The sequence below is a fragment of the Ctenopharyngodon idella genome, chromosome 9, assembly GCF_019924925.1.
Source record: "Ctenopharyngodon idella isolate HZGC_01 chromosome 9, HZGC01, whole genome shotgun sequence".
Lineage (NCBI taxonomy): Eukaryota > Metazoa > Chordata > Actinopteri > Cypriniformes > Xenocyprididae > Ctenopharyngodon > Ctenopharyngodon idella.
The window spans coordinates 25,297,565-25,315,749 of record NC_067228.1 but is presented as its reverse complement, the minus strand read 5'-3'; the positions used below and the strand labels follow the sequence as shown (position 1 = coordinate 25,315,749).

Below are 18,185 nucleotides of genomic sequence, written 5' to 3'. Positions count from 1 at the left end.
CGAATCTGTATGAGTGCAACTGGCTTTTAAAGGGAATGGGAGATGAGACTCTGATTGGTTTATTGCACGTTACGCCCAAAACACACCCATTACTCATTAAGAGAATAGGGACAACCCTTTCAGACCATGGCCCAGCGCCGACCATTTTTCCCGTCCTTAAACTAGAAAAAGTGGATTCGGACACGCCCTAAGTGCACTTGCGCCCTGCGCTTTACACTGTGCGCTTAGATCATTAAAATAGGGCCTATTAAGTCCAATTCTGAGGGGAAAAACTGACTTTTTAAATCTCAATTTAATTCAATTTAATTTAAATCTTAATTAACTCGCAGTTGCTTGTTATAAAGTCAGAATTGCGAGAGATAAACTCACAATTTTGAGAAAAAAGATATAAACTCGCAATTGTAAGTTTATATCACGCAATTATGACTTTATAACGTGACAAATTGCGAGATATAAACTCGCAATTCTGAGAAATAAATCAGAATTGTGAGATGTTGCAATTACCTTTTTTTTTTTTTTTTTTTTTTTTTTAATTCAGTGGCAGAAACAAGCTTCCATAGTGTAAGAAGTGCTTTGAGTGTTTGAGAACAAGACATTTTTTTGGTTTCATATGTGATGTGAGATGATATACTCTCCAATTTAAAAGTTAGGTCAATAAGATTATTATTATTTTTTTTTTTCTTTTTGGAGGATTGAATACTTTTATTTAACAAGGATGCATTAAACTGATTAAAAGTAACAGTATAAAGACATTTTATAATGTTACAAAAGAATTGTTTGAAGTCAGTGCTGTTCTTTTGAACTTTCTGTTCGTCAAATAATCCTGATAAAAGTATTAGTTTCCACAAAAACATTAAGCAGCACGACTGTTTTCAATATTAGTAATAATACGAAATGTTTCTTGAGCAGCAAATCAGCTTATTAGAATGATTTTGAAGGATCATGTGACACTAAATACTGGAGTAATGATGCTGAAAATTCAACTTCCATCTCAGGAATAAATTGCATTTTAAAATATATTCAAACAGAAAACAGTTATTTTGAATTGTATTATTGTTTCACACTATTACTGTTTTTACTGTATTTGTGATGAAATAAATGCAGTCTTGGTGAGCTTGAGACTTCTTTCAATAAAGTTAAAATATCTTAATAACCCTAAACATTTGAATGGAAGTGTACACAGTCACTAATAAACATTCTAAACATTTGCTGCTTTGTGATATGTGTTACTGATTACCTAATAATCCTCTGTGTTCCATCAGAAGTGCATTTGAACCACACTTTCTGTGCACAGAGGCTCCTGATAAGGACTGGGTTCTGTATCAGATGAAGAGGCTTTGACTGTTTGCAATCTGTGCTAAAGGAAGTGTTTGGCTAAACTCTGTTGCTCAGCGCCATCATCTTTACCATGATATGTGCGGTCAGCAGCATGAAAGAGACACAAATAAACTTTAACACAGTCATCAGGAAGTCTGGCTCAGTTATCAGACACTGACTTGGCACCATAGACTGTAAAATATGGTAGACATATAAAAATATGGATGTAGTGTCTGTGACGTCACCCGTTGATTTCTGAAGAGCATTTTTGAAGAATGAGGCCGCTGTCACCTAGGCAGCGCGTCACCGCACGTCACTCCCGGGTAACTGAAAATGGGCAGAGGCGGGACGTGGTTAGAACTGAGGTTGCTGAAACCACGTCCGCCTAGCGCAACGTGATCATGTTAGCAGGCAAAGGAGTTATCTATCTTAGATACTATCTAAAATATTAATGAAGATAACAAGTTATATCATTTGAAAGTTCTAAATGTTTACTGTCAATCTACGGTGTCTTTTTTACGATATAGATGCTCCAGCGCCAGTAATTGTAATTTGTGTCGGGTGTGCAAACAACAACATGAAAAATCAAACAGGACTTCATACCTTTTATAATGAAATAGCAATCGCGAGATGAATCCAGTCCGTGGCACTTGGATAAAATGTCCATGAGTGTCCATTGGAAAACAAAAAACGTTTAAACAAAAGCGTTAAATCCGTGAAACATTGATATATTATTCATTGTTTGCATCACATTTCTTCTGAATGCTGTTACTCAAGCGACCACGCCCTTATTTATGCAGAACTTTAAGGCTTAATATAATTTATAACGGATGAGTTATAAAAAAATTCACCCCCCTCAGAGTTGTCATGAAGGGCAAAATTAGCTGTATAGACCAAAACCACAATTTGATCCAGGCTGTAAACATGTTTTTTTCTGCTGTAAAGTTGGCCATTTTAACAATCATCTCAATGAGATTCTGCACTCTTTTGGAGCCTGTCCCTAGCGGCCAGTTGATGAATCGCAGTTTAAGTAACTTCCGTATTGGCTTCAAGAGAAACTGGGGGAGGTTGCCGCTTGCTTGGCAGTTGGAGGCGATTTCTGAAAAGAGAACGCTCACCAATCTGTACTCCATCATGTTGCATGAATGCCACCCCTTACTTGGCACACAGCTCAGACAAAAGGGTGCATTCAGCAACAAACTGATTGCACCATGATGCATGAAGAGAAACAGGAAATGCTTTGTTCCATCCATCATCGAGTTGTGCAATACATTCACTATCTGAATGTGAACAATCAGTCTGATTTGCACATTTTTATCTTTGCATAACATTTACACAGCTTTCGCTGTAATATAAAATGTTCTGCTGACATCCCTAGTGCTTTTTGGGGTTTTTTTTTTTTTTTTTTTTTTTTTTTTTTTGCTTGCTTTGTCTGGTAAATCCCAAATTTTACTTCTGCTGTTTCCACACTGTAAAGCATATGTCATTGTGGTCATGGTTAGATCTTATCAAGAACATGAAGAAATCAAGGATACGCAACTGCCACAGAAAATTGTGACATGTACTACTGTACTTGCTCAGTTGTTGCAAATGGCTGTCGTGGTAGCATTTTTTTTTTTTTTTTTTTTTTTTCCATAAGAAATCTCTTATGCTTAGCAAGGCTACATTTATTTGATCAAAATACCTTAACTAATATTGTGAAAAGTGTTTAGTTTCAAATAACTGTTTTCTATTTTAATATATTTTAAAATGTAACTTATTCCTGATGGCAAAGCTGAATTTTAACATATGCTGATTTGGTGTAAACCCTTTTTTTTTCTTTTTTTTTTTTTTTTGTAAATTCTTTGAATAGAAGGTTCAAAATAACAGCATTTATTTAAAATATAAATATTTTTGTAACAATAGCTAGGTTTCCATCCAAAGTTAGGAATTTAACTTGCATAAAACATTTGTGAAGCGTTTCTATCCAGTGTGTCCAGGAGAATAAAATCATCACTTCCTGGGAATTTGGCATAAAATTTCTGTAATAAAAGTGGAAATGGCTGCGATCAGGGAAGCCGTTGTGGCTCTTTTTTTTCCCTACATCATAAAAGACTTGTGTCTCCGAGCACACAGATGAAACACAATAAACGCTGTCATGTAATCATGCGTTCGGATGCTGGTGTTTAGGAATGCAATCATGTGAGATGCTTCTGGGAAGTCATTATACCAAATCATTCTGATGAAAGACTTTGTACAGAATCTCAAATGTTGTTTTAGTTATTCTGAAATGCTGGAGATATCTATATAAAATTTTATATATATATATATATATGTGTGTGTATGTAATTTTTTTGTTTGTACATCAAGGGATTTATTTGGTAAATGTGTTTCCATTGTAGTTTATTTGCATGTTTATTGGGTAAAAAGAAAAAAAATGATCATTGTAATTTACTCTCACACATGTTGCTAACCTAGATGACATTGGGGAGAAAAAAATAAACAAACATTTTTTCAAAATATCTTCTTTTGTGTTCTGCAGAATAAAGAAAGTCATACAGGTTTGAAATGGCATGAGGGTTACTGAATAATAATTTTTGTGTGAACTGTCCCTTTAAGTTAAACCAGGTGGCGGCTATAATAAGACCCAAATCTGCCCTGCATTTGGATTCGAGAGTGTGTAGATTTGTGTGTGTGTGTGTGTGTGTGTGTGTGTGTGTGTGTGTGTGTGTGTGTGTGTGTTTGTTTAAATATACTTCCTGATAGTGGACTTGTGCATTTGTGGGTGGCTATTTGTGTGTGATTGCCAATAGTCATGTATGTGAGAATTGGCTTCTGTTCATTAGAACAGTTGGGAGACTGTCTGTCTCCTCCCGTTTGAATACCAGCTGTCATCCTGTGCCCAGGTACACAGTGGCTTTCTGGACTGCCACTGTCAGGGTCAAAGTTCATCCACGTTTCCTGTGGAACAGATGGTGCCTGGTATGGGTAAAGGTGTGTGTGCGTGTGCCGACCTTATGATTCTTCAGGCTTCACCTCAGCAAGCTTTTCTCTCAGAGAATTAAAGCTCTGGTTAGAAGCATCTTTTCTGTGTGTTTGGGTGTGCATTTCATTTCCAATTATCTTATTTGTACCATACGGATTGTTTCATAATAAAACTTGTTGCATTAAAACTCTGGGCCAGTATTTGTTTATCTATCAGTTATTAACTGATATTAAAATTATGGTGGATACAGATAAGCCAATAATTATTTTAATTTTAAGGCAGAAATGATAAATTAATACTATATATATATATATATTTTTTTTTTTTTTTTTTTTTTTTTTGTTGTCCAAATAAATAAAAATTCGAAGACTTGTACTAAAATCAGTCATTCTAAATACTACAAATGAATTAAGGCATCACAATATTATAATGTACAGTATGAAAAATGGATGTTCATTTTGAGATTTGCAAAATATTACATTTAAGTTATAAAAAACAAAAAAAACAAACAAAAAAACCCCACTAATTTAATAACTTTAAGTGAGCATTAGATGAAGGCAAATGCTGGCCTAAATATAAAAACAGAGATAATAAATAGCACAATTAAATATCCAATATTAGCTGATACCAATTGATTCAAAATCTCTAATATTAATATTTCCAAAACAATGTGGAAAAAAAAAAAAAAATTACCAATATATTGTGCCTCCCTAAAGTCAACTAAGTACTAATACTAAAAATACTTTTTTTTTATTTTTTTATTATTATTTTTTTTTTAAACATTTTGCATCATTAGCGTGTCAAATTAAAATTAGTTCAAATATAAAAAAAGGTTAGTTCATCCCAAAATGAAAAATTCTGTCATTAATTACTCAGCCTCATGTCGTTCCAAACCCGTAAGACTTTCATTCATCTTCAGAAGACAAGTAAAGATCTTTTTGATGACAGAATGCTGTCAGGTTTCCTACCATAGACTGCCTTTGCAACTACCACTTTGACGCTACAAAAACTTCATAAAGAGATCGGAAAACTAATCCATATCGGTTTAGTTCAGATTTTCTGAAGAGAAGCGGTCGCTTATGATGAACAGATTTAATTTAGGCTTTTACTCGCATGTAAACTTTGATCAGCGAACATAAGCTGATGCTCAACCAAACCTGAATAACGCACAAGAACAAACTTCTTCCGAAAGCTCAAACGTGCTGTGTAACAATGAGGTTCATTCTCGTGTGTCATTTTTGAGCTTCCGGAAGAGGTTTGTTTGTGCGTTATTCAGGTGACGCTTTTGAAGCGTCACAGTGGTAGTTGCGAAGGCAGTCTATGGAATGAAATCTGACAATAATTCTGTCATCAAAAAGATCTTCATTTGTCTTCTGAAGAAGTACAAAGTCTTATGGGTGTGGAACGACTTGAGGGTGAGTTTCATTCGGTTTCATTCAGTTGTGGAAATGAGAAATTTACAGCTAAATTGTCAAAACGAGCCTGTACAGATGAAACTGTTATAGTTGAGATTCCAAAGAGTCCCAAGAGAGGGACATTTTTCTTTTTCTCTGCTCTGAAATGATTCAAAGCTGTTTACTTTCTTTCCTCTGAGCTATTTGCTGTGCTTGTGCGTCACTCTGAGGAGAGCCCTTATGGAGGACTTGTTTTAAAAACAGGCAGGGAGCTTGCGTGCGTGCGTGTGCGCGCGTGTGTGTGTGTGTGCGTGTGTGTGTGTGTGTGTGTGTGTGTGTGTGTGTGTGTGTGTGTGTGTGTGTGTGTGTGTGTGTGTGTGTGTGTGTGTGTGTGTGTGCGTGCGTGCGTGTGTGTGTGTGTGTGTCTGACTGACAGCCTGCTAGATGGTTGGGATGAGGGCCGAAATGGTCGCCCGCAGAGTGAGTGCAATACCTTGTGTTAGCGCCAACTTGGCACACAGAGAGATACTAGCCTCTGTTCCAAAACCTGGTGGACTGCCTAGATAGGTAGCCACCTTCAAAAGCAACATCCCAACTGAAATAGAACCTCATAGGTGACTGAGTCGGAACGCTCTGCAAAAACAACTACATTCGTTGTAGACAGAGCTCCTTGCACAAGTTGTAGGCGAAGTGAGAAGAAAAACGCAATACTGTAGTAAAGATAAATCTACATAGCACCAACACATTTTAGGTAGAATAGCTTAAATTTTTTTCTGTTAAACTAAATTTAATTTAATAAATGTTAAATTAAACTTTTCTGTATGGAGTTAAATTGTTCGTAATAAACATTTCTTTCGCATTTTGCACTTTTCAAATCCAATATGTTTTTCCGTACTATTTTGTATAAATATCTAGTTCAGTCAAGAAACTCTAGAAGGTGGAGACTAATAGGTCCATTACATGCAATCACATCAATACCGAATGGCACAAGCTGACTGGCCTCTTATGGTCCTGTAGCCAATGAGATTGCTTGCTCAACATTTAAATAGTCTGGTTCATTGTTTGTTGTAAGCTAGTACTATCAGAGTTTCTCTGAAACCCTTCACCTCCCCCAGCTCCACCTGCCTAGATCTGCGCAGCGATTTATGTCGATTTATGCTGCAGCAGCGTATCTTACATGCTCACAGCAGCATGTCTGTCTAGATTTTAGCAGTGGCAAGTCCATACTTGATCTGCAGCAGCAGTGTAGAAGTCAGAGTTGTCATGATGATTATAATATTGGCCGATAAACAATGTGATCCATGCTGGCAAAATGAGTCGCAATGAGCAAATTTTCAACAAAGTTATTATTTTCACAATCGATTTTGTTCACATCAGCATTAGTTTGAAAAACACATTTCATTGGTTCAGAGTCATGCCATCAAAAATTCACTATGAATATTCACAAGTTTGAATGCTGCTCTTTAAAACGATACCAAACTTGGACTAATGAGGAAGCTGCTGAGGGGAAGTGCGTGGTGAATCGAGCAGAGAAAAACAGCATTTTTCATGGTCAAATGAAAGGTACTCCTCTCAGAAAACATACAAATAAAGATACTTTTGGATGTTTAATTGCTATTTTAAGCATTTGGATCACTAGGGCTTAATTAACTCATTTTTGTGAACCTCAAATTTGACCCAAATCGACATTTTTGACTTCTTTTGCCTGTAGCTCGTAATAAGCATTCCGACTCATTTTGCCAGCACGGGTCACATATGTTGTCAGTATATACGTGTCCCTATATTTTATATCAAAATAAGATTGGAGACAGCAGAAATCAAGAGTAGCGTTAGTTCTGGCAGGTCATGTCAGTCAAGCTCGCGTCAACTGACTCTCAACTGATCTAACGCCTATCACAGCATCAATATTTGCATTTCTCAGGAGCTAATTACCCTCCTGCACATCAAATATGATAAAATGATGCTCAACCGTACTTGCTTGACGCATGAGAACAAACCTCATTGGTGACTTTTAATGGAGGGACAGAAATTCTCAGATTATTTTTTTATTTATTTTTTTATTTATTTTTATTTATTTTTTTTTTTTTTTGGGAAGATGAACAAAAACCTTGTGTTTGGAACAATATGAATTTTTTTGTATTAATATTTTAGGTAACTATTCCTTTAAGTTGCCTTTTTTTTTTTTTTTTTTTTTTTTTTTGGGAGCAGATTATAGGGTTAGTTCACCCAAAAATGAAAATAATGTCATTAATTACTCACCCTCATGTCGTTCTACACCTGTAAGACCTTCGTTCATTTTTGGAACACAAATTAAGATATTGTTGATGAAATCCGATGGCTCAGTGAGGCCACTATTGCCAGCAATGTCACTGAACCTCTCAAGATCCAGAAAGGTACTAAAGACATATTTAAAACAGTTCATGTGACTACAGTGGTTCTACCTGAATATTATAAAGTGATGAGAATACTCTTTGTGCACCAAAAAAAAAAAAAAAAAAAAAACGACTTTTCAACAATATATAGTGATGGGCCATTTCAAAACACTGCTTCATGAAGCTTCAAAGCTTTACAAATCTTTTGTTTTGAATCAGTGGTTCAGAGCGCCAAAGTCACATGCTTTCAGTAAACAAGGCTTTGTTTACGTGGCCCGAACCACTGATTCGAAACAAAAGTTTAAGGTAGACCCACTGTAGTCGCATGAACGGTTTTAAATATGTCTTCAGTACCTTTCTGGATCTTGAGAGGTTCAGTGACATTGCTGGCAATAGAGGCCTCACTGAGCCATCGGATTTAATCAAAAATATCTTAATTTGTGTTCCGAAGATGAATGAAGGTCTTATGGGTGTAGAACGACATGAGGGTGAGTAATAAATGACATAATTTTTATTTTTTCGGGTGAACTACCCTTTAAGTATGTTCAGATGTCAGGGTTCTAGTTTTATTGCTAACCTTTAGGTCACAGTGCTGTTTATGGGGATTATAGCAGCACTTCCTGTTCAGGCTTCTGTTTAAGTTGTACATCAGAAGCAGAGAGCCAAGCCAGGCTTATTTAAATGTGATGATTTAGTCCTCATCTAAAATAGTGCTGAAACCAGAGATCTCTCACTCTCTGACAAAGAGGAGGACTAAGAGGGAGGAATGGGAGCGGATCGCTTCACAGCTGTCCATGTGCAGTTTTTAAAGCCCTTTAACTCGACTCCATAGGGGTTCTGTCCTGCTCTCTTTTCCCAGGGCCCGCAGTGGAGGTTAAACTGAGCAGAGGGAATTTGTTGGGTGGCATCAATGGCATCGCAACTTAAACGTTCCACTCCACAGCACTAACACACCTGCAAAACGCAAATCGTAAACCATTAACAGTGGTGAGTGTCCCTTTTTGTTATCAAGTTGCTTTTTTCCTTCTCTTTTTATGGTGTTAAATACGCATGAACATGAATCATGCCTCATTCGAGGGTTCTTGAGTGACACAGTGTGCAATTATGAGTCGGCTCTCATGTTCCACAGGGCCTCGGATAAGAAGGAAGTGTGTGGTGGGAAATTCAATGGCAGTGTGATTGTGTTCCTCTTTGGCCTTTTATATGTAGGAGCTTACTCAAATTAAAGGAATTTGGTGTATTTGATGCAAAAAAAAAAAAAATCACAATTCTGTCATCATCTTACTCTGGATTCCTCTGGATGACTTTCAACATGTATGACTTTCCTCAGTGGAACACAAAAGGAGACATTTTGAAGAATGTTGAATTGAGGTTTTTTTTTTTTTTTTTTTGACCGCCGTGTTTTTTAGAATGCTGTTTTATGGGTGAGACGCTGCAAAAGATGCGAGACGCAAGTGCAACACCTAAACATGTCCGCCAAACATAAAAACAATAGGACAAATAGCGCAATGGAATACGTAAACCTGTTTAATATTTCATGTTTGCATGATGGTGACAGACTGAAAGCTGCTGTTTTTTTCTGTTTTTACAAAGCATTTGCTGTTAATAATAACTGGTGTTATTTATTGCAATTACTTTTTGGCTAAGAAATATTTAGCATTTTCTTATTTTATATTATTTCTGAGTATATAGAATGTGATGAATGTTTAAGATAAGTTTGTACAACATTTGTCTTCACATTTCAGACATATTTCTGCAAAGATATTTAACAAATTGTTTTACATTTACACCATGTTGATCACTTCATGTGGTGTGCACTTAAAATGGAACTTTATTGTTAATAAAGAGAATGTTACTTAAATCATATTGTAGTTAAGTTTAAGTTGACTAGTTAAACAGTAAAAAAAAAAAAAAAAAAAAAAAAAACGAAATCGTGAATCGGTCAATCGTTCTGAAAAAAAATCTTTTTTTTTTTTTTTTTTTCTTTTTTTTTTCTCCATATCGCCCAGCCCTATTTTCCATATAATAAAAGTGAATGGTAACCTGGTGCTGTCAAGCTTTAAAAAACAAGAGTGGTCCATATGATTGATTACATTCAATGTCATCTTAAACCATATACGCTAATATTTTTGAAATGAGGGTCTTTATTCAGTGATGATCTTGTTTGACAGCTACGGTCCCCATTCACTTTCATTGTATGAAAAAGAGGCACGTTGCACAACAAAAGTCATATTGGTTTTGAGAAACATGAGTGGGTGTAAATGATGACAATTTTCATTTGTGCCTGAACTATTTCTTTAATTTAGGCATTCATTTCTAAATCGATTTTCTCTACAGCCTCACTTTCTTCTCCCTCTTTTGCCTTTTGCAGCTGAGCTATTGAATCGCTCAAGTGTTTGGTTCATTTTGACTCTTATTTGAAGGTGCTCGTGGTTCCACTGTCATAAACTGCAGACAGATCAATACGGTGTATGAATTACAGCTCTCTAATGAAAGTGTTGCTCTTTTAGTGCCGCAACAGACGCCAAACCGAGACATCTGCATTGATGTACTGCATGCTCAGGTCGTTGCTTCACTCGTAACAGTGACTAGGGCAGTCATTATTATCAAATTTTGATTTAATTGTCAATCAATTAATTTTATTTGTTTTTTTCTTGTTTTTTGTTTGTTTTATATATTGAAGAGTGTATAATGACATAAGTGGTCATATTTTAAATATTAAAATATTCAGATCTTTTTGTAGCACTTTATTTTACAGTCCTGTTCCCCACACATACAATGTACTTATTACAGTAATTACAATAACAGGGTACTAACCCTGAGCCTACACCTAAATCTACCCTTAACCCCTGTAGTTACCTAATAATAACCCATTATTTTCTTAGGTAATTACACTGTAAGTACATGTCTTTTTAACTTGCATTCACCACTGAACTTCACAGGGCATTGCAAGACTGTTTGATATGTAGACAGTATCTGCGCAAATAGTAATTTTTAATTTATTTAAAACAACCAACAATATTTCACAGTAAATTGTAGCCTATATGAACACAACTATGACCATATGTATTTTTTTTTTTTTTTTTGTAAATGAAAATCTATATTTAGATGGATGAAAATCTTACTCTTAACCTTACTTTCTCATTAGATGCTTTCATAGATAATTCATTTCTATAAATAATTCATTTTTGTATGTGCCAAACAGCTCGCTGTGCACCTGGCATCTGTGCATGTCAGATGGGATTGGTTGTATGATGCAACATCTGGTTTATACTGCATTTTAAGTTATTTGAAGTTAAGTCATATTTATGTATAGCCTACAGACTGGCATCTACAGACCCCTTTTGACCCTGACTTAGCAAGGTTTATGGGAGAGTTATGTTAAGTCATGAATATTTGAAACTCATACTAAAAAAAGAAAACATGATAAAATTCCCCTTTGGATTTTCAGTGTTTTAGATGTTTCAAATAGGTTATAGGATTCGATTCGCTTTCGATTCGATTACGATTTCGATTTGATATCGATTATTTTGGATGTAGTATATCGGTTACAGTACATGGCAAATTTTCTAGAGGAAAAAAATCTCTCAACTAATGCTGTAAACTACACATGGGAGTCAGTTGGTACTACTTTACTATAATATTGAAGGTTAAAATTAACTTATTTAGATACAAACACTTAAATTAGACTCCATGTTTTTTTATGATAAATAAAGTTTAGAATTACATAATCATATTTCTACTCCAATTAGTTTTTGTTTTTTTGTTTTTTTTAAATTTAAGTCATGGCTGTCATAACTGATTTATTCAAACATGCATTAAATATTGAAGAACATTATAATGAATAACAGTGCATAGCTATATTTATCAGAATGCTGCTCTCTAGAGTTCACTTTTCTAGCCGACTAATGAGTTTATGGTCACTGAATGTTTTTCTGAGGTAAATGTGATGTTACGTGACATTGTTTACAAGCTGTTTTATTGACGTCTTTCCGAGGTTGAAACACTGATTGAGCTATTACACGAGACATGATACGGATTTCGGTAAGTTGTACTGTATATTTTAACATACCTTCAGATGTTTAGTCACGTTTATTTCACGCTGCAACTGGTATTAAAGTGGAGGAGAGGATTTTCACATGCGCTCCGTGCTGCCGCTTCTCTTTAACTGAGGCGCTAAAGCGATCTGCCACATTAAACAGCGCCAAAACGGTATATATTTTTTGAATCTTATAAGATCTTATAATCTTATAATCTTAGACTTAGCTTCATATCAAAAGTAATAAAGCACAAAGATTATTGCGATTTATTGGATGGGAGGTGCGCTACATGTTCTGTTCATTCATCAACTGAAAACTGACTAGACTAATCGATTCTTAAGATTTAAGAATCAATATCGGTTGGTAAAAATGAAAATAGATTAAAATCGAGAAATCGATACTCAAGTCAAGTCACCTTTATTTATATAGCGCTTTTTACAACGCAGATTGTGTCAAAGCAGCTTTACAGTGATAACTGGTATATAATTTTGGCTGCCCAGCAGGCAGATCAAAGCACTGTTGAATATCAAATGTCAAGTGTCTCCAACTAAGCAAGCCAAAGGCGACAGCGGCAAGGAACCCGAACTCCAACAGGTGACATCAGGTGGCAAACAGGTGTTAAAATGGAGAAAAAAACCTTGGGAGAAACCAGGCTTAGTCGGGGGGCCAGTTCTCCTCTGGTGAACAGTGCTTTGTTACGATTCAGGTAGCTATCATAAGTCCGATAGGATCGCAACATTCAAAGTATTTATTCCAGTTCCATCCAGTTGAGGATCGTATTCATCACGCCGGTATGGACGGTTTGTTGAGGAGCTGTGCCACTGGCTGTCATGTCGATGAGGCCTTCACAATGGATGATCTAGTTGACTCAATCTCTGCTGATATTTCAGGGCTGCATTGTGGTCGTGTCAAGGCGCAGGTCCTCGATCTCACCTGGATACGGCCCGAATCCGGTTGACTTCGGATAAACCTCGGGATAAACAGAAAGACTAATATTAGCGTAGATGCCATTCTTCTTCTGATGTAACAAGTACATCTGGTGTTATAGGAAGTGTTCCTGGTTCTGGCTGACCTAATTTATGCAGCCTAATAATCCTTTAACGGATTTGAAAATATAAATTGATAATGTGTTATGTGTATGCCAGGTTAAAGAGATGCGTTTTTAGTCTGGATTTAAACTGACAGAGTGTGTCTGCTTCCCGAACAATGCTAGGAAGATTGTTCCAGAGTTTAGGTGCCAAATAGGAGAAGGATCTACCGCCTGTGGTTGATTTTGATATTCTAGGTATTATCAGCTGGCCTGAATTCTGAGATCGCAATAGACGTGAAGGACTATAATGCATTAAGAGCTTGCTCAGGTACTGGGGAGCTAAACCATTTAGTGCTTTGTAAGTAATTAGCAAGATTTTAAAATCTATACTATGTTTAACAGGAAGCCAATGCAGTGTTGACAGAACTGGGCTAATATGGTCATACTTCCTAGTTCTAGTAAGAACTCTAGCTGCTACATTTTGTACGAGCTGTAGTTTATTTATCAGGCGAGCGGAACAACCACCCAGTAGAGCGTTACAGTAATCTAGCCTTGAGGTCATGAATGCATGAACTAACTGTTCTGCATTTTTCATTGAGAGTAAATGTCATAGTTTAGATATATTTTTAAGATGGAAGAATGTGGTTTTACAGATGCTAGAAACATGGCCTTCAAATGAAAGATTGGTATCAAAGAGCACACCCAGGTTCCTAACTGACGACGAAGACTTAACAGAGCAGCCATCAAGTGTTAGACAGTATTCTAGGTTATTACGTGAAGAAGTTTTTGGTCCAAAAATTAGAATCTCTGTTTTTTCTGAATTTAGTAGTAGAAAATTACTGGTCATCCAATTTTTTTATATCAGCTATGCATTCCGTTAATTTTGTGAATTGGTAAGTTTCGTCAGGGCACGAAGAAATATAGAGCTGAGTATCATCAGCGTAACAGTGAAAACTAACGCCATGCTTCCTTATGATATCTCCCAAGGGTAGCATGTGTAGAGTGAAAAGCAATGGTCCTAGTACTGAGCCTTGCGCTACTCCATATTGAACTTGTGATCGATATGACATCTCTTCGTTTACTACTACAAACTAATAACGGTCAGATAAGTATGATTTGAACCATGACAATGCAATTCCACTAATGCCAACATAATTTTCGAGTCTATTTAAAAGAATATTGTGATCAATAGTGTCAAATGCAGCACTAAGATCCAATAAAACTAATAGAGAGATACAACCACGATCTGATGATAAGAGCAAATCATTAGTAACTCTGAGAGCAGTCTCAGTACTATGGTATTGTCTAAATCACAGATACTATTTCTTTCTAAAAAGGAACATAGTTGTGATGATACTGCCTTTTCTAGTATTTTTGACAGAAAAGTGAGATCGGCCTGTAATTGACTAATTCTCTAGGATCAAGTTGTGGTTTTTTAATAAGATAGCCAGCTTAAAAGTTTTTGGTACGTATCCTAGTGATAAAGACGAATTAACGATATTAAGAAGAGGATCTATGACCTCTATGATACTGTTTACCCAGCCCTATTAATTACTCACCCTCATATCGTTCCACACCCGTAAGACCTTCATTCATCTTCGGAACACAAATTAAGATATTTTTCATAAAATCCGATGGCTCAGTGAGTCCTGCATTTCCAGCTAAAGTTATATTTAAAACAGTTCATGTGACTACTGTCATGAAGTGATGAGAATACTTTTTGTGTGCCAAAAAAACAAAATAATGACTTTATTCAACAATATCTAGTGATGAGCGATATCAAAACTGCTTCATGAAGCTTTACAAATCTTTTGTTTCAAATCAGTGGTTTGGAACGTGTATCAAACTGCCAAAGTCATGTGAACCATTGAAATTTCAAAACACTTATGTCGTAACGAAGCCTCGTTTATGAAATCACGTGACTTTCATGCTCCGAACCACTGATTGGTAATGACAGAATTTTCATTTTTGGGTGAACTAACCCTTTAAAATAGCTTGAATATAACTCTACACCCTTGCCTCATCTATGAATATGCAAAATAGCCCCGCCTCCACCCACTAGTTGACGATCACATGTTGACATGATTGGTTACAAGGAAGTTTGTGACGTCAGAAACTCCAGTGATTTCAAACCGCATTTTTGAGACTGTCTTTGGTTCACTGCAGTTTTCTTACATTAAAAACACCACATAGACATATATATAATTGTTAAAAGCTTGATATTTCCACAGGGGGATTTTAAAGGATTGTTGCAAATTGCAAGCCACTTCCTCTTTCTTTCCGCATACCGGTTTATCATATGTTTCTGACCTACCTAAAATTTGCTTGAATGTTTCAAAAGTAGCAAATGTTGCTTTTGGGTTTCAAAAGATGATAGTATTCAGCTTCATTTTATGAGATGTCTGCACAGTCACTCAGTTGTTTTGTTTTGTTTTTTTGTGCAAGCATGCTTTGCATTTTCATTAGTATCAACTATGCACAGAAATTGTGTGGTGTTTGGAAACGTCTGTAGTGTACTTTCCTTTATTTTCATGAGGACGTCTGCAAAAAATAAATGACAATCATGTTATAAAAGGAAGATATCTACCTTCTTTAAAAAGCTTGCTCCTTTTGAAACATTTTCACAAAGTCTAGACTGATCAGACGCACATGAAAACATTGTAAAACATTTCTTTTCTGTTGTACAACCCAATTATTTCCATATTACGTATTTTGTGCTTGTGTGGGTAGAACTGCCTGCCTGTAAATAAGTATGCCATCTCGTAAAGTGGTGCCGTCCAAATGAGATCCATTACATAGTAAATATGCAAGGCATCTCGTAAAGGAGCGCGGTCCAAATGAGATCCATTACATTTCATCTGGATGCTCATTTCTCAAGGTCGACGTCCTTTTAAAACAAAGCATCCAGGTATCGTTGTTATATAATCAGATTGCTCGTGGTCTCATACCTTCAGAGAGTGGTTTCTAATTACCTTATAAAAGCAAATAGGATGTTTATGCCCCTGGCAGCTCGTATCCTCCGTCTCCTGTGCTGATTCTGTCTCTGAAGCGTCCTGTGATTTGTGCTGGCTAGGCTCGCACATTAGCTATTTAAATGGATGCTTCACAATCCTGTGACAAAATGGATGAAGAGCAATATCCTCCTGAACGTCCTCCGGCACGCTGGCTTTAAGCATATACGTGTAAAGAAATGATTCTTCATCTTACTTTAGCGCGCTTGACTGGGCCTAAATTAAAGGTGCTAAGCATTTACAAAAGCTTGCCAACAACTGAGAAATTTATCTCCCCTCCAGAGTTTATATTTCGTTAGATTACCTCAGATTATATCGTTAAACGTTTGGAGAGGCATCAGACTGGAATCTATGAATAATGGATGTGTGGGAACCGGGCTTGTTGCTAAGGGAGGTGTGAATTCAGCCATAACTTTTACAAGCTGGCCTTTTCCCATCATTTCAAATGAACACTTTTTACGCCACGCATTCATGTCTACCATTTTCCTATTCCACTTATGCTTTCAGTTTTGAACCATTAGTGACTGTTTCTATGTTCCCACGACCAGGGAGGCAATTAACAGCTTTTTTTTTAATGATCCAATAATGTGTCTAATTACTGTTTCATCATCATCAAAAAAGGCAGTATTTTGATTGATTGGATGAAGAATTTTTTTTATTGTATGCTTGTAGGTTATTGCACATCTTGTGTAATATTTTCCTCCAATCGGTATGTAAAATGATATATCATGGGGGACGAGACAGGAATATTGTTTGTGTTCAGATTTTCAATAAATTTACATGTGTGTGTATATATTTATAATAGTTTTGAATACTTTTTAATACTGCTCTTCAGCAAGCCTGCATTAAATTATTATTAAATTGCTTAAAAACAACAGTAAAGACATTAATATTGTTACAAAAGATTTACATTTCAAATCAATGCTGTTCTTTTGAACTTTCTATTCATCAAAAAATATTGGCAGAAAAAAGTATCATTGATTTATATAATTAGAATGATTTCTGAAGGATCATGTGACACTGAAGACGGTACTAATGATGCTGAAAATTCAGCTTTGCCAACACTAATTTTTAAAAAATACATATATTCAAATAGAAAACGGTAACATTGTAATATTTCACAATTTAAAATGACTATTTTTACTGTATTTTTGATCAAATAAATGCAGTCTTGGTACACATACCTTTTTTCTTTTTTTTCTTTTTTTTTTTCTTTTTTTTTAACTGACTACAAACTTTTGAAAAATAGTTCATGTGGATTTTTATGACTTCAGATTTTTTAATACATTTATTTATATAATTTGAATTAAAATCAATTTGGTGGTGGTGGTTTTGTTGCAGATTCACACTTGTCTCATTACTCTCATCATTAAATCTAAATGTGACATCCAACGAACATTTGGTTGAAATGAATATTTTGTTCAAAATAATTGTGCTATTTCAGTGTTGTTGTTCTCTGTTGTGCTCTGTCTGGTTGATGCACATGAGTGCTTGCTCAAATCTCTCACTCCATTAAACGACGCAAGCAATCTGTCAAAACACCTGACACGACAACCCACACGAAACTTTATGGTTAAGCCTCTTTGAAGCATTTAATGCAAAATACTTTGACAACTTGAACTGTACACTAATTCCATAGCTCACTTTGTGACAACTCACTGACAGTGTGTGGTGCCATTTAGGATAACACTTTACAATAAGGTTACATTAGTTAACTTGAACTAACGTTGAACCACACTGACAATATAATAGAAAAAAAAAGCATTGCGAGTTTATATTGGAGTTTATTCTGACTTTGTCTCAAAATTGGGACATATAAATTAGCAATTCTGCTTGTGAGATAAAAAGTCACGATTAATTATTTATTAATTACTTATCAATAATTACTATTATTTTTCTTTTATTCCATGTTGAAAACAAGCTTTCATACCACAACACAGCAGTGATTCAGAGGAACCCCTGTTCAACACCTTCCTTTTTTGCTGTCGTCTTTGTCCTTTCCTCTGCCTGTCTCTGTTCTTTCTCGGGGACATGGTCCAGATGGTGGCTTTATTTC

The 18,185-nt window shown here is 35.7% G+C and overlaps 1 protein-coding gene and 1 long non-coding RNA gene across 3 annotated transcripts in view; one reads left to right on the top strand and one right to left on the bottom strand.

Annotated features, from left to right (window-relative positions):
- Positions 1–18,185, top strand: part of st6gal2a (ST6 beta-galactosamide alpha-2,6-sialyltranferase 2a) — a 61,504-nt gene that overhangs the window by 13,227 nt on the left and 30,092 nt on the right. Inside the window, exon 2 of one of the 2 annotated variants that reach the window (XM_051906992.1) lies at positions 8,908–9,035. The exons of the other annotated variant lie outside the window; for it this stretch is intronic. The gene's annotated coding sequence lies outside the window, so the exon portion shown is untranslated. The remainder of the gene's footprint in view (positions 1–8,907; positions 9,036–18,185) is intronic. 2 annotated transcript variants of the gene reach the window in all.
- On the bottom strand, positions 10,545–17,702 carry LOC127519355 (uncharacterized). Its single transcript, XR_007931792.1, has 2 exons — positions 14,678–17,702; positions 10,545–13,058 (listed from the first exon to the last, which is right to left on the bottom strand). It is a non-coding gene; the product is annotated as an uncharacterized LOC127519355 (long non-coding RNA).